Source organism: Talpa occidentalis, unplaced genomic scaffold (genome assembly GCF_014898055.3).
Source record: "Talpa occidentalis isolate TD23 unplaced genomic scaffold, MPIMG_talOcc4v2.1 talOcc4.17, whole genome shotgun sequence".
NCBI lineage: Eukaryota > Metazoa > Chordata > Mammalia > Eulipotyphla > Talpidae > Talpa > Talpa occidentalis.
Window position 1 is genome coordinate 42,493,011 of NW_023601754.1, and position 16,281 is coordinate 42,509,291.

The window sequence follows — 16,281 nt, forward strand, 5'->3', positions numbered from 1 at the left end:
TCATCTATCAAACTCAACAGGACCTTTCCAAACAAATGTTGTCATGTACTATCACAACAATCATAATTTATATATTATACCCTCCAGACCTATTTATGATAGAACTGAAAATTTACAGTGTTTTTACCAACCACATCAGTGTTCTTCCCACATATCTGCTAAGAGGTCAATACCCAATGACACTATGACATAATTAACCAATTCATAACATCAAATACGTGTCAGGGGCACAGTAATGTACTGGGGAGCTTGTGGACAAATCCCCATCACCAGCAAAAGTCTAACTTCCATAGAAGTCCACCACCCATAGGGACCCCTTTACTCTTTTTACCCACCCCCTCCAGCCTCTGCCCTTCTGGCAACATCCAATCTGCTTTGAGATGAACTTTGTTTTCCTTGTTCATCTGATTTCTCTCTATCTACCTCAACAATTTGTGGTATTTGCCTTATTCATTCTGACACATTTCACTTATCATAATGCCCTCTGGCCCACCCTGGTGTCCCATTTGGCAAAATTCTTTGTGAATCTTGTTGACCGAGTCATGACAATATGGACAGTTGGAGTCAGGCTCTATACCCCCCGCCCTGAGGTATTATTTGCCTTTGTTGTTTAAACTATTTGTAGGACTATTTCTTTTTCTGGGTGAGAAAATATCTTCCCTCCTCTTTGTGAAACCCTCTTGGGTCCTTGGAATTGCTGATACAGCCATAAAATGCTCTATCCATCCATGGAAAACCTGGCAATTATATTTAACAGATTTTTGAATAATATCTGGATGGTCCAAAACCTGTGAAATTGAAAATAGACATTTTCAGATTCTAATAAAATTTCTTTTCTGTCTTCTCTCCTCTTTCTCCACAGAGAAATTAAATATGTTCCATTTAAAAAATATGTAATTTATCTAGATGACATGACAGCCCTCTATCTACTCCTACATCTCAAGTATTTTATCATCTCACCATCTCTCCCAGAAAAGTCAGTTTCCAGGTGCTGTTGTTAGGAGAAATGAAGGTGACAAACCTTAGTTTTGCTCACAAGCAGCTGCTGTGGGATAGTGGCCAGGTAAGCGACCCCTCCCCCTGGTGACCTGGACACAGGCCCCGTGTTGGGGCACAAATGCTCCTGGAGGGCTCTCTCTTGCTTGCCCAGGACAGGTTTGGGGCCTCGTTGGGTTGCCTGTCACAGGACCCAGGTGCTCTTGTGACCCCTGAGATCTTGCACTTCCCTGGCCCCTTGTCTATAAACTAACGAGAAGCACAGATAGGGCGCACAGGTCTGCTCACGTGTGGACTCCTTGAGCACGTCACGCACATCCACACCATGTTCACCCCTGTGGGATGCTGCCAACACTGAGGAGTGCCTTTGTATTTTACACTCAATAATAATTAGTTGTTAGTGCTTCAGATGTTTGCCAAAATTAACCCAGCTTTTTTTGCAATCAGCATAATTTGGGTAATACTTGACAAATAAAAGCATGTAATTTTGTTGGACTGACTGAAATAGGCACGTCTTCCACATTAGCAGGTTTGGTGATACACAGACATGTCACCTTTCTAAATGAGTTGTGAATAAATAGAGCTCACATTATCTCTAGTATAATACATTTATCTACATTTCAAAATTTGTCAATATGAAATACACCTGACAGTAATGACACCACTTTCACCGCCCCCCCTCCCCAAGGAAGTCTAGACTAGCAGCCTGCAGAGTATTAGTAAGGTAAACCAGCCTGAAATCCCCTTGAAAAGCACATTTAGGGCCTCCCCGGTGGCGCAGCGGTTGAGGGCTGGGTTGTGAAGCTTCCCGCAGCCTGTGTGGCGCCGGTTCGATCCCCAGCTGCTCCCCAGCCACCGGAGGAGGGTCCCGCGTGGCACGTAGACCTCCTCTGCCGCCCGCTGCTCCCCTCAGCATTGTGCTTCGGTCCTTCTGCCTGCTCTGCTCCCTGCTCTGGCTCTGGTGAACTCTCTCACCCTCCCGCGCTTCTGACTGTACCCAGTGCTTGTATAAATAAATAAATAAATCTTTTTTAAAAAAAAAAGAAAGAAAGAAAAGCACATTTACTCGGGCAAATGGCTTAATATATAGACTGGGGACAGAATATCTAGGTGAGCTTTTTAGTATTAGTTTTGTTTGGCTTGAAATATTTTTGGCAACTTGTAACATTAGAGTTTTGATCATAAAATCAAATAATGGAAATTCACTGAATATCTATAACTTCTGCACATAAACTAAGGAAGCATTAGGGGCCTCCCTGGTGGCACAGTGCTGTGAAGCTATCCACAGCCTCTGCAGCACAGGTTCTATTCCCAGCCAGCCAGGGAGATTCCCACATGGCACAGCAGACCTCTCCTGTCTCGCCTGCTGCTCCCCTCAGCAGTGCCTTCAGTCCATCTGTCTGTTCTGCTCCCTGCTCTGTCTGGTGAATTCTCTCACCCACCCACACCTCTGGCCTGTACCCCCATGCTTGCATAAATAAATAAATCTTTTTTTTAAAAAATACACCATTAAAATTTCAAAAAAAAAAAAAACCAAGGAAGCATTAAATACTCATCATGGATTAGTTACTTTTGGCTCCTAAACAGAGAAATGAAAGGAAATTGGCTAATAGTAGACATATCTTGAGCCTCTTAACATCTGCCTTCTGTGTCAAGCACACACGTCTAGACTGAGGAGCTGCATTCATACCTTCCCAGCCCTGAGAGTCTCATTTAAGATAGTCACAGAGGCTGATCTCAGTCCTTACTATAAATGAAGGCTTTGAGAATTAAGGATTTCTATGGCACATATATCTTTGAAAAATAGCAAAGAATTCAATCCACCAGCCAAGAAAAGTAGAGAATATCATTGAATAAAAAATACGTGTTCTTGAGTAGTGTTTTTGTAAAAATGAGAAAGATACTTACTTTGTGTAACTGAAGAGGATGCAATGAAATTGTGATTTGAATGGGTTTCAGAATAATCTTAATGTGTGAATCCCTGTGTATGTTTCTATATGTGTGATATGTAAAACCAAAATTCTTTAGGTTTTATGCTGAACAGCACAGAACAAATTACGAAATTAGAAGTGACACTAGACAGTCTACATTTATATCTAGGTGAATATACAATTAATGCTAATGCTAAACATTACATGAAACTTTAAAACCCTAAAATATACTGCTGTAATCTATAACTTGTAATTTCAGTTCTTATATTAAACATTATTATTACAGAAAAGCCTAAACTCATGGTCAAAATTGTATTGAAAATAAATTTAATCAATCCTTCTACTATGCTCATGACCAACTTTTGACATTTAACAAACTTAATCTGACAAATACTTCACAATGGAGTCTTATCATAAAATGAATTGAAGAAGTAATTCCAGGATTCATAGAAAACAGATCTCAAGGAATGAGAAAGATATCAAGGATTCACTACCAGACACTGAATGGACTACGATACTAAAACATTTATGAATTTCAATGAAAATATTGTTGGTTGTTTAATGTTTACCTTTATTCACATTTAAGTCAAGCTTGATAAGGCTTCCCAGGACCTCCAGCAATTTGATAAGAGAGGGAGAGAGAGAGAGAGAGAGAGAGAGAGAGAGAGAGAGAGAGAGAGAGAGAAAGTGTGTGTGTGCGTGTGTATGCGTGCGCATGCACAGGTCAGAGATCACAGCTCTGGAGGGCAGGTATGTCAGCAATTCTAGTCTCCAACAGACTTCAGAGGAGCAAAAGCAAACAAGGGAGGCAGGTGAGGGAGTGTCCTTGGCAGAGACCCCACCCCTGGACTCCATGACCCTCAAAATCTCTTACCCAGGAGGAGGCCCAGCCCAGAAGAGGAAGCACCTCAGCGCTGACACTCAGGAGAAGCTGTGCTTGGGAGACACTCTTTGTCTCAGAGGGAGCACAGAGGAGGCAGCAGACCCCATGGACATGCCCCCAGCCCATGGACACAGAGGTGGAGTCCCCTGGCAGGGGCTCCTGCTGGCAGGTGAGAGGGAGAAGCACTGGAGGTGGGTGGGAGATGGGCAAAGAGAAACAAGCTGGGATAGGCTGTCTCCTGGGAGGGAAGACAGGGGTCCTCTGAGCAGGGACAAATGGCTTTCTTTCCATCTCAAGGGAAGGGACATGGGAAAAGACAGGACCCAGGGGCTCAGCAACATGATCTGAGGTGTTAAGGGTGAGAAATCCAGAATCTGGCACATGATCCATGTTATTCGTCACTAAGGAAATACTTCAAAACTAATTTACATTAGGTCTACACTCAAGAAAAGTAGTACCAGGGCCCTAAACAGTCTACTCTCAATACCCTCAGAACTTGAGAGTTAACTGGCAGAATGAAGAGGCCCCAGAGACACTCATTCATTCATCCACAGGGACTGGCAGCCTGTACCACCACTGGGGGGACAACAAGATCATACAAGTCCTTGCCTTCAGGGATCTCACTTTCTTGGGGAGGAGACAGCCCACAAAAATGTAGAATGTGCTGTCAGGTGCTGACAGTTGTCATGAGGATACAGAGCAGGGAAAGATCACACAGTGAGGGCAGAGGGTCTGCATGGCAGGGGGTCAGGGAGGCATATCCCAAGGATGCCCCAGGGTGACAGGGGTCTGAAGGCAGGGTGCTATGAGCCTGGCACACAACTGGGTAAAAGAATTTACAAGAGAGCAATAAATGATGGGACATACTGAAAAAAGTGTTCATGCTGCTGACCATTAACATATAGAACACACACAGAGAATACATCTGAGGGTTAAAGAACTTGCCTTTCAATCCCAACATACAGATGCAAATATTGACTAATTTCTCTCACTTCCCTCCTAGTTTCACTCTGCATCTTCTGGGTCCCACCCACACATGGCGGGTTAGTCATTGAATCCAGGCACAAGGAATTTTTCAAAACACCTTCTGTGACACTCCAGATTGACCAGCCTCCAAGCCACGTTGACCGCTATGTCTGGTTCAAAGGTGACCCCATGAATGCGAATAACCAAATCGCATCATATATAGCAAAAACGGGAAAAATGATGCCAGGTCCTGCATACAAAGGGCAAAAGATCTTACACCCAGGGGCTACGCTGAAGATCCGGAACGTCACCGCGGAAGACACAGGATATTACACGGTGGAAACCATAAAGACAAATAATGAAAAGGTTAAAGTATCTACACATCTCTTCGTCCTAGGTAAGTGGTCCCTCCCTGTCCTCAGGGTGCAGGTGGTGAATTTACTGCACACACAGGGATGGGCAGGCCTGGACCTGCCTCCATCCCCCTCTGCTTGTGTCTGTGACGGGATTTCAGCATTTAGTGCAGGGCACATACAAAGAGACAAACTGGAGAAATCAGACTCCTCTCCTGGGGTCCAGCCCCTGCAGACTCTCCATGCAAAGGGAAGGACACATCCAGGGGAGTCAATCAGCAGAAGGGGATCACAGATTGGGTGGCCCCCTGGACGACTCCACAAGGCTATAACCTTAGAAAGACTCTGAAGAGCTGGGATGAGGGAAACCTGGGATTCTCATGGAGAAGCTCACCCCTATCAAGCCTGACCCAATTGCTGCCCTAGGAACCCAGACCCAGGGACCAGGGAGCCTGCACCCCTGTGGTGTTGGCCTCCTGGGCAGGGCTGATGGCAGCACTGACTCACCAACCAGGGCTCAGCCCCAAAGGCCACAGGGGAACAGGCCAGAGCCTGGGCTTTGTCTCACAGTGTGGAGACAAGACAACATCAGAGGCCATTTGCCACCAGCCAAGGGGGTTGTGGAGTTATAAGAGGACATTCAGTGTACCCAGGCAGAGACAGGGGGAAAACTGACCCTGGCAGGTGCTCGTCCACCAGGGACCACCTGGAAGCCTCTGAAGGAGACAAGTGATGACAGATGCCATTCACTGGACAGTTGCCCTGTACAAGCTCTAGTCATTCACAGACAGCAGGAGCCTATAATATTTATTATTCACTGAATTGAAACTCACTAAGGTCCAGGAGGGACACACCGAGTCAGAGTTACTGAGATCACAATCCCCCATCAAAGTCACCCCAAGATCATCTATAGTCACTGCCCTGCCCCCTTCACCTTGGGCTTATCTAGGCTCCCTGACGCCAGCTATTTATTGTTCAAGATCCATTGTCCTAAGGGAATCCAGCTCCCAGGGCAGAGTCTGGCATAGGGGTAGAGAGAATAGAACTTCATCCATGTTGACTCTGGAGTAAATACCCTGCAGCAACTATCAGAGTCAGTGCAGGGGATGCCCAGGCTTCCCTCTCTGGTTGCCCATACACACCTCCCTGCACTGGACTTTAAATCACTAACACTGTCCTGATGTGTGAGGGTCATTCCACTGGGAAACAAAGGAAATGAATAAAGGATGAAATAAAGGAAGGGAAGGAAAGGAAAGGAAAGGAAAGGAATTCGCAATCCCCACACTCCATCTGCAAAAAGCCAGGACCACAGGGAACAAATCTCAGATGCTCTTATCTATAGGAGAGAGGACGGAGTGGAGAGTGAAGAATGAGAGATTCTCATTCCCTCAGAGACGGGCCCTGCATGCAGAGTCCTGAGAGGCTCTGGCCACTCTGTTCTGCCTCCCCAGGACTGGGACCATGTCCATCCTCTGACCTCCTTCCCCACAGCGCCCTGGGAACCCATGTCCTGGTGACTGCAGGGCTGCTGGGAAGTGGGGGTGTCAGGCTGCTCTGGCCCTGCTCTGGGGCTTTGGGCTATCCCTCCCCCTTCACTCCTGACTCCTTCCTGTCAGGGCTTGAAGCTCCATTCTCTCCAGTGGCCCCAAGACCTCCCCAGGGTGGGGTCCTCCCCAGTCCTCTCTGCCGGCCTGTGTCTCACGCTGGCTGCACCTCATGAGGACACCTTCATGTGGGTGCTCTAGATACTGACCTCCCTCAGCCACTGTCCTTTCCCTCAAACATTGCCCAATGGCAGGACTTGATCAAATCTAGCTGTGATTCCAAAGACAACAGGCTAGAAGCAAGCCCATCACAGGCCATGGGGTCTCCTCCCCATTCCTGACTGTCCACAGAGCCAGTGACAGGGACTCCGCCCTAAATGAACTGACACAACAGATTAGAGCCATTTCTCTCTTGTGGAGCAGAGATGTGTCTCTATCCTTTGATTCTTTGTCCTTTTAACAGAAGCCTTCAGTCACATTCCACATCCTGGGTTCTCCTCCTCACCTTGTTCCTCTGGTTTTCATGGTGAGCCTGGGGTCCAGCATGGAGTGTGGGGAGGGGTTTCTTTCAGCTCTAGTAAACCCCAAATATGGGAGAGAAATTACAGCTGGAAAAGGAGAAAGGACCTTGAAAGTCCAGCGCTTCTTTCATGTGAATTTCAGGACATCTCTCTACGTTCTGGGTATTAGTCCCTTATTAATTCTATGATTTACATCCAATCCTTGATATTCCTATTAACTCTCTTCTTTTTGTGATTCTTACACATAGAAAACTGATCAATGATGACCTATTTACTTCATTTATTTGCATGTGATATCCAGGTTCCCAACACCAATAAGGAGAGATTGATCCCTGAGAGTGGTTATGGCCCTTTGTTCAAACAATTTGACTAGACTCTCCTGGGTCTATGCTGACTGGTGCACTTCATCATAGGATTTCAATAACATCATCTAAGTTCTGCAATGTTATTTTGTAAAACCACTGTTAGCTCTTTGGAGTGTATTGAGATAGCTTTAGGACGTCTAATTCTGCATAGCAGGTCAATGAGTTTTGGTAAGGATTGTATTGAATCTGTGGAACTGTACTGAAGTTCTCGTTTTAACATAATCAGCCACTGAATCCTTGAGCAATCCCTCAAGTCTACAGAGGAGGGTGGCACCTGTTGCATTAGTCCCATGAAGCTCTAGGACAAGGTCACGTGAATATCCACGGACCATCACTGTCATCGCCCCTAAGAGGGTGGTGGACATGTGAGGAAAGCAGCCTGTACTGATACTAACAAGAGATCCAGGAACCTGCTAGGTTGCTGTCCACTAATTTGAGGAGCACGGCGGGTGTGGAGTGTGTGTGGTGCCTTCTGCTCTAGTCTGATGACAAGGTCACTCCACCTGCTGCACAAGTCACTGTCACCATGTGGAGACAGACAGATGCATTGTGAACTGTGAGTGCTGAGTCATGAGGAGGGAGGGTGGCCCCAGGCCAGGTCCCCTCTCAGTTTGTCACCTGCTCTATTTCTCCACAGAACCATTAAAAATTAATTATGCCCATGAAAGCAAATCCACAGTCCACGAAAATGAGGATGTGGGCATCCTGTGTCTGAAACCCGAACCTGATTACAGAGTCTTCTGGATTTACAACGGCCGCAAACTGCCACGCAGAAACAACAGTATGTTGTCCAACGACCGCGCCATGCTCAGCATAGACCTCATCAAGAAGGAGGATGCTGGGCAATACCAGTGCAAGTACCTGCAAATCTCAAATGCTAGAGAAAGTGAACCCCTGAGACTTGAAGTGGTCTAGAGGTACACTTCTTCCCTTATATCAGTCGTTAAATTCTAAATCAAAATGTTGTTGCCTGAAAAGCTGTTTCCTGACCTATTGGGAAAACACAGTGATGGGGATGGAAAGCCCTAGAAGACTTGTATTGAGTCAATAAAGCACAAACATGCAACTGAAACTCCTTGTGCAGTGAATGTCACAGCTCAGCAGAGGGCGCCTTCTCTGGTCACAGTTGTGCCATCCCACAGGGGAGGGGACACCCTATCCCTCAGAGGACAGGCCCAGGTCATGTGACAAAAATGGTGGGGGCACATGAGAAGCTGTCAGCATCACAGCTCTATCCCTCCTCCAGGAATGTGGGGGATATCTGGACACTAATGAGGACCCCGGGAATAGATTATCCCCTGTGCGCATGAAAACATGACAGACATGCACTTCACAGAGTGCTGTCTGCTGGCGCTTCTGCTCAGATAGGGGAGGAGGAGAGTTTGGAGAATCCAGGTTTCAGGCTGAAACCCTGGGGCAACCCAGAGGAAGGGAGAGGCTCTAGGTAAGTTCCAGCCATATCTCACAGACCAGCCTTCCTCACACACCTGCATGGCATCTGCTAAAGGCCACATTATAATCGGGAGTTGAGTCTTCGGCAGGGTGGGACCTCCTGGGCTGTTTCCCACCATAGCAATGGACATGCAGGACCAGATGTCCCTCCATGTGGGAATCACCATCCCCCAGAACACTGCATCAGTCCTAATCTCAGGGGGCTACAGTCTGAATCTCCTGGGACATCCTCACTTCCATGGAGGAGTACCTGCAACTTTTCCTTCCTGGGCCAGAGAGCCCCCTCGTGCTGACTTTAGGGAACTGTCTTTACAATCTTGATCCAAGGTTTTCAGGACATAAATAAAATTAACATACATAAGTCATATAATGAAAGAATAAAATCTGTGAATTATAAATAAAAGTCCATCTCCTTGTGTCATTTAAAATAAGTATTAGAAAATGACTGGAATGGAAGATTTTCTTTGCACTTACCATCACAGGTCAGGGCTGGGGTCCAAAGCAAAGATGAAATGAGAGAAGCACAGCTGTGAGTTATGTCAAAGGAGCCTCTTGTGAAAATGGAGGTCACAGAGTAGCCACAGTGAAATAGTCACTCTAGGGAGAACAAGGAGAGCAAGTGTTAGAATATCACCAGATCACCCAGGAAGCTGCAGCAGGTGAAAGCTCCTTATTCCATTTCCAGGCCTGGATGACGAGGACATTCTTTGTCTTCTGGTCCGGAGGCAGTGTCACAGGGGAATCAAGTCCCTACTTTTAGGATCAAAGAAGAGGAGAGTCACAAGGTCTTAAGTTTCTGCTGTTTTTCAGGCACCTTTAGCTCAAAATTTCCTCCTGCTGACGTGACTTATTAGGATGGCAGGTTCTGCGACTTTTCCTGAAACTTTTAGTCTTTAACCACCCTGTCCCCATCTTAGGGTTCTTCCCACATGTCTGCTAAGAAGTCAATACCCAATGACATTATGACTTAATAAATTGATTCATAACATCATATACATGGCAGGTGCAAAGTAATACCCTTGAGAGCTTGCAGACAAAGCGCCATCACCAGTAAAAGTCTAACTTCCATCCACCATCCATAGGGGCCCCTTTACTCTTTTCACCGCCCCCTTCAGCCTCCTGCACTCTGGGCACCACCATCTTGCTCTGAGGTGAACTTCATTTCTTTGTTGCTGGTTTTTTGGGTTTTTTTTCTTTCTCTACATTAATTATGCAGTGGAAATTTTGTGGTCTTTACCCTGTTCTTTTTGAAGTCTATCCCTTAGCATAACTCACTCTTGTCCACCCTGTTGTCCCAAATGACCACATTCTTTCTAAGTCTCGTTGGCTGGGTCATGACCAACTGGACCTGCCAGGCTCTATGTCTGTACTCAGGTATATTCTGTCTTTATTCTCTGACTATTTGTAAGACTTGCTTTGGATCTTGAGAAAGATAATCTTTTGATTCCTTTTTGTGAAACCCTGTTAGTCCTTGGAATTGCTCATATGACCGGAAAGTGTTACTTTCCATTCTTGCAAAATGACAAAAATATTTAAAGGTTTTTGAATAAAAACATTCATTTGAAAGGAAACTGCACTGCTATGTTCATCACATTATTTTAATAGCTACGATATAAAAACAATCTAAATGCCCCAAAACAGATGACTCGATCAAGAAGATGTGGTATATATACATAGTGGAATACTATTCAGCAATCAAAAAAGATAATCTCATGCCATTTGCAGCAACTTGGATGGAGCTGGAAGGGATTATGCTCAGTGAAATAAGATAGAAAGAAAAAGGAAAAATATCGGATGGTTTCACTTACAGGAGAAATTAAGGGAAACCAAACAAAAGGTCATAAAAATTAAAAGACAAAACTAGCAGGCAAACTATAGATCCCAGACATACAGCAGGGGGCAGGCGAGAACGGTCAAAAAAGAGGAGGTAAGAGCACAAGGGACTATGGCGATGGTTCACGTGTGATGTGGTGGTGGGAGATTTATGGTGGTTACACCTGAGGGGTGAAATCAGATATTGTACAAAAATGAATAATGATGTAAGAAAATAAAAATAAATAAAGAATTTTTGAATAATAACTGGATGGCCCAACCTGTACAAATTCAAAAGGGACATAAGGTCCTGAAAACATCACTTTTATGTCTTTGTCTCCTAAGTTATTTCCCCAGGGGAAAAAAATACTTTCCATTTTGAAAAATCTGTAATGCATCTAGAGGACACAGACAGCCTTTTATATCTCCTACATCTCAATATTCTCTCCTCTCAACCATCTGGCTTTGAAAGGCCAGTCTCCGGAAGATGCTCTTCGGAGAAAGGAAAAGTGCAGAAACATTCTTTAGTTTTCCTCATGAGCAGCTGCTGTGGGATAGTGGCCAGGTAAGCGACCCCTCCCCCTGGTGACCCAGACACAGGCCCCATTTTGGGACACAAATGCACCTGAGGGGCTCTCTCTTGCTTGCCCAGGACAGGTCTGAGGCCTCGTGGGGTTACCTGTCACAGGACCTGGGTGCTCTTAGGTGACCCCTGAGATCTTGCACTTCCCTGGCCCCTTGTCTATAAACTAACGAGAAGCATAGATCTCAGGGCCCACAGGTCTGCTCATGTGTGGACTCCCTGAGCATGTCACATATGCCCATGCCATGTTCACCACTGTGGGGTGCCAGCAACACTGAGGGCTTTTCATTTTATCACTTAATAATATTAATTTCTAAACCTTCAGTGCTTCAGATGTTCACCAAAATTAACCCAGTTGTTTTTTTTTGTTGTTGTTGTTGTTTGGTTGGTTTTTTTTTGCAGTCAGCATAATCTGGGAAATATTTGACAAATTAAAGCATGTAATTTTGTTGGACTGACTGAAATAGGCACGTCTTCCACATTACCAGGTTTGGTGATACACAGACATGTCACCTTTTCTAAATGAGTTGTGAATAAATAGAGCTCACGTTATCTCAAGTATAAAACATTTATCTCGCGTTTCAAAATTTGTCAACATGAGATACACCTAACAGTAATGAGACTCAGGCTCAGGAAGCATTGGTGGGTAACAAGAGAGACAACAGGCACCAAGTGGAGAGGATGGTGCTGACCCTTTGTCACTTCCAGACTTAACACTTAATGCAGTTTTTACCCTCCCAGCAACAGAATAGTAGCTCCTCCTTCTACAGATTCTCAGTCAGGTGAACCAGCCTGGTAACCCCTTGAAAAGCACATTTATTACTGCAAATGGTGAATATACAGAATGGGGTCAGAGTGCCTGGATGAGCTTTCTGACAGTAGTTTTGTTAGACCCTCAAATATTTTGGATAGCTTGCAACATTAGAGTTCTGATCACTAAATCAAATAATTGTAATTCATTAGATATCTATAACTTATGCAAATAATAAAAAACTAAGGAAGCATTCTCAATTACCTGTTAATTACTTATTAATTACTTACTAATATTTGTAATAACTGTAATAATTGATAATAACTTGGTGATTGCTTATTATTTATTAATTATTAATTGCAGAGAAATGAAAGAAAATTAGCTAATAACAGATATGTCTTGGGCCCTTGACCACTGCCCTCTATGTCAGCCACACACACGCCTAGACTGAGAAGCTGCATTCATACCTTCCCAGCCCTGGGAGTCTCATGTAAGTCACAGATCCTGATCTTGGAATTAAGAATTTCCATTAATATGTGTACTTAAATCTACTAAAAATAGTAAAGAATTCAATTTAGTGACCGAAAAATTATTCCTGGATAAAGAATAAGAAACTATAATAAGAAACTATTCCTGGATAAAGAAATTTACCTGTTCTTGAGTAGTAGTATTTTAATGAAAAATTAGTTTACTTTGTAAATCTGAACAAGCAGAATAAAAATTGTGATTCGAATAGTTTTAAAGTAACATGTGTGAATTCCTGTGCAGACTGTACATATAATACATAAAATAGAATCTCTTTAGACTTTATGTATAGTGAACAACATGTATAGAATTAGAAGAGATGCAACTTTCTTTACTTATATTTAGGTGGATACATAATCAATGCTAATGCTGTACATGACATGACACTTTAGAAGCATAAACTACACTGCTGTAATACTATAACTTGTAATTAAAATCTTATGTTAAGTTAGTGTCACAGTGTCACAAAAATAGCCTAAACCCAAGATCAAAGTTGTACTCACAATAAATTACATCACCTTTCAACTATGGTCATTAACAATTTTTGGTGTTTAACAAAAATAATTTGACAAATAACACAAAAATGTCTCGTTAAAAATTTAAGACTTCTACAACTCATAGAAAAATGGATTCTAGTAAATGAGAACCAAGAATTCACTACAAAACACTTAATGACCTAATTATGATAAGTAAAATTTTTTTAAAGATTTATTTATTTATTTATACAAGCACTGGGTACAGTCAGAAGTGCAGGAGGGTGAGAGAATTCACCAGAGCCAGAGTGGAAAGCAGAGCAGGCAGACTGACGAAGTACACTGCTGAGGGGAGCAGCGGGCGGCAGGAGAGGTCTGCGAGCCATGTGGGACCCTCACCCGGCAGCTGGGGATCGAACCGGTGCTACAGAGGCCGCAGGCAGCCTCGCAACCCAGTGCTCAACCGCTACATAACTGGGGAGGCCCAAAATTTTTATGAATTTATTTGAAATATAGTTGGTTGCTTAATGTTTACCTTTATCCAGACTTCAATCAAGCTTTTAAAGTTGTCAAGACTTCTGGCAATTTCATAACTGTGTGTGTGTGTGTGTGTGTGTGTGTGTGTGTGTGTGTGTGTGTGTCACAGCTGTGGAGGGCAGGCATCTCAGCACTTCTATTTTCCATGCAGACTAAAGTGGAGGAAAAGAGAACAAGGGAGGCAGGATGAGGGCAGGGCAGAGGGAGGGTCCTGGGCAGAGACCCCACCCCTAGACTACAAGATCCTCAAAAGCCCTGTGTCCAGGAGGAGGCTCAGCACAAAGGAGGAAGCACCTCAGCGCTGACACTCAGGAGCAGCCGTGCCTGTGAGCCTTTTTGGAGCCCCAGCTCTTCTCTCACAGGGAGCTCAGAGCAGACAGCAGATGCCATGGAGGCCCCCTCATCCCATGGACACAGAGGGCAAGTCCCCTGGCAGGGGCTCCTGCTGGCAGGTGAGAGGGACAATACCTGGAGGTGGGTGGGGGATGGACACACAGACACTAGCTGGACAGGTTGTCCCCTGGGAGAAAGAAGGACAGGAGTACAGGAGTCCTTGAGCAAGAACAGAGGACTAATAGTCTGACTGGAGGAGATATGAGATAGGATGACAGCCCAGGGTTCAGCTATATGATGTGTGGAGGGGAGAGGGAGAAAATCCAGAATAGGGCACAAGGTCCATGTGATTCATCACTGAGGAAACACTTCAAAGTCTGAAGTCAGCAACAATTTGTTCAAGAGTAAACTCCAGAAAAGAAGTACCAGGGAACTAAACACTGGCTATACCCAACACACTCACAACTTGATAGTTAATTGACAGAATGAAGAGGCCCCAGGGACATTGGTTCATTCACCCACAGGGATCTGCAGCCTGACCCACCACAGAGGGGATGAGATTAGAGAATTTCCTCCCCACATGGAGCTCATGTTCCTGGAGAGGAAGACAGTAAACAAAGATCTAGAATGTGCTGTCAGGTGTTGACAAGTGTCCTGAAGGGCACAGAGCAGGGAAAGGTCACACACGACAGAGGGTCTCAGGGCAGGGGGTCAGGGAGGCATCTCCCAAGGATGCCCTGAGGGTGACAGGAGTCTGAGGGCAGGGAGGGGGTGAGCCTGGCACACAATTGGCTAAAATAATTTGAAACACAGCAACAAATACATTCAGAGAGTCTGAAAAATGGTGTTCATACAGCTGACCTTTAAAAATTAGGACATCAGCCTCCCTGGTGGCACAAGGGAGCACTAAAATCTCAGCACTATGAAGCTATTGGCAGGCACTGCAGCATGAGTTTGATCCCAGCCAGGGAGCTGACCCACATAGTGCAGCAGACCTCTCCTGTCTCGCCCGCTGCTCCCCTCAGCAGTGTATTTCAGTAGATCCACCTGTTCTGCTCCCCTACTCTGTCTCTGATGAATCCTCTTACCCCCCAAACCTCTGGCAGTTCTTGCATGCATAAATAAATATTTAAAAAAAAATAAAAATTAGGACACAGACACACACGAATCAAAAGGTGGATATAAGAATGTACCTTTGGATATCACCGTATAGGTGCAAATACTGACCAATTTCTCTCATTTCCCTCCTAGCCTCACTCTGCATCTCCTGGGTCCCACTCACCATTGGAAGTTTTGTTTTTGAATCCAGGACACCTCATTCTATCACATATCCTTTTATAATGCTCCAGCTTGACCAAATATCAAATCCGGTTTTCCGCTATATCTGGTACAAAGGTGACAACAGAAATCCCCAGAATCAAATTGCATCATATGAAGTAAGGAAAGGAAAAATGATCCCAGGGCCTGCATACACTGGTCGAGAGAAATTATACCCAATTCCCACAATGAAGATCGAGAACATCACCAGGGAAGACACAGGATATTATATCATGGAGGCCAAACAGACTAACAGCAAAACAATTATTGCATCTGTACATCTCTTAATTGTAGGTGAGTGGTCCCTCCCTGCCCTCAGGGTGCGGGTGGTGAATCTACGGCACACACAGGGATGGACAGGCCTGGACCTGCCTCCAGCCCCCTCTGCTTATGTCCCGCATGGGCTTGGAGCACACAAACCAGGACACCTAAGACAGACCAATTTCAAAAAATCAGATTCCTTTCCTGGAATCCTGATCCTATAGATGTTCACTGCAGACAGAAGGACACATGTACCAAAGTTCAGATGCTCTTATCCACAGGAGAGAGGATGGAGCAAAGAGTGAGGAATGAGGGATTCTCCTCCCCTCAGAGACAGACCCTGGTAGAGATTTCTGAGAAGCTCTGGCTACCGTGTCCCACCTCCCCAGGGCTGGGACCATGACCATCCTCCGATCTCCTGCCACTGTAGATTATAATGCACACAGTTATGCATCCTGGATCAAGTATACTTATAACTGCATTATAACTTTTGGTGTTATAATAAAAGTAATTGTATTCTCAATTGCTTCTTGCATAGCTCATCATCATTGTATAGAATTAGAACTGCTTTGCTCTTTTGATTTAGTTTCCTGCAATCTTGAGGAATTAAGAAGTTTTTATTTGGAATATCTAAGATATTCTACACATAAACTTATGCCACCAGGAAAAAAGAACATT

At 44.7% G+C, this 16,281-nt stretch overlaps 1 protein-coding gene across 2 annotated transcripts in view; it reads right to left on the bottom strand.

The window, feature by feature from the left end:
* The window catches only part of LYPD4 (LY6/PLAUR domain containing 4), a 112,331-nt gene that overhangs the window by 16,399 nt on the left and 79,651 nt on the right, over positions 1-16,281 (bottom strand). For both annotated transcript variants that reach the window (XM_054697209.1, XM_054697208.1), the window contains one exon: positions 9,486-9,608. The gene's annotated coding sequence lies outside the window, so the exon portion shown is untranslated. The remainder of the gene's footprint in view (positions 1-9,485; positions 9,609-16,281) is intronic.